Source organism: Otolemur garnettii, unplaced genomic scaffold (assembly GCF_000181295.1).
Source record: "Otolemur garnettii isolate 467f Iridium unplaced genomic scaffold, OtoGar3 scaffold00140, whole genome shotgun sequence".
NCBI lineage: Eukaryota > Metazoa > Chordata > Mammalia > Primates > Galagidae > Otolemur > Otolemur garnettii.
The window spans coordinates 1,133,763-1,135,001 of record NW_003852535.1 but is presented as its reverse complement, the minus strand read 5'-3'; positions in this window follow the sequence as shown (position 1 = coordinate 1,135,001).

The following is a 1,239-nucleotide window of genomic DNA, read 5'->3' as shown; positions in this document are numbered from 1 at the left end:
TTGGAGCTTCCTTCAGAGGGCAGCCTAGGCCTCGCCTTATCATGAGCAGGGAGGGCTTGGCCCCTCCCTAGGGCGGGCTGGTGTTGGGTGCAGGAAGCTCACTACCAGCCCACAGAGTGTTCCAGTGGGGCCTCTGCCTTTGTCACCACAGAGCACAGGAAGCGAAGGACAGTGGGGCTCATGGACCCAAGACCACAAAAACAGTATCCCCTTTTTTGGGGGAAGCTCAGTTCAAACTAGAGAAGCCCCCAATTAAGAGTTCAGGACTGGTTCTGCCTATGTAGAAAACATCTCCCATTGCTAGCCTTTCATGAGGTGGGGACTTGGGGTTACAGAACATCACTGGGGTGCCAGAGGGAGAACAAGGGAGTTGCAGGACTGAATTCAGACTATTTAAGAACCAGCTCAGGCTGTCCCTCATTAACCAAAGATCTGAGGGCTCCTCCAAAAGAAACAAGTCCCTCTTAGGTCAACCTTAGAGCTGCCCAGGTGACCAAGTGAATAGACTTGGCTCTGATCATTCACGACTTTCCTGCCTCCACCCCCAGGGCTCATGGCTTCGAGCATGGCACCTCCACTAGCATTGTGCTTCCTCCCAAGAGCCAAAGCTCACTCCTGTCCAGTTTCTGCTCAGAGGATTTCTGGTGGCCAACATCTTCCCGCCCACCTCCCACACACAGGAACCACTCTCCAGGAGCACACACGGGGTGCTGGGGGTAGCCCAACCCCTTTGGATGGGCAACCCTCTGCCACGCAGATGAGGGAGGGCCTGCGGGGGTTTCTCAAGAGAAAAGTTGAAGGCTGCTGAAGCTCAGAGGCAGAGAAAGCCAGCCGGCCACACTCTCAGGGCCATCCCAGCCAGGAAGCAGCGCTCTTGGAGCAAATGAGGAAGTTTCACTCCTACCCAGAAGCCTCCTCAGTGCAGGAAGTTTTAGGTTAAGTTTGTTGTAACCATGGAAAAATGTAATTATTATTTATCCTTGTTTATGAAACAAGGTCTGGCTCTGTCACCAAGGCTAGAGTGCAGTGGCATCACCATAGCTCACTGAATAATCTCAAACTCCTGGGCTCAAGCCATCTTCCTGCCTCAGCCTCTTGAGCAGCTAGGACCAGAAGTGTGCACTACCACACCCAGCTAAGTTTTCCATTTTTTGTAGAGATGCTGTCTAGATTGATCTGGGTTCAAGTGATCTTCCTGCCTAGGCCTCCCCAAGTGCTAGGATTACAGGTCTGAACTGC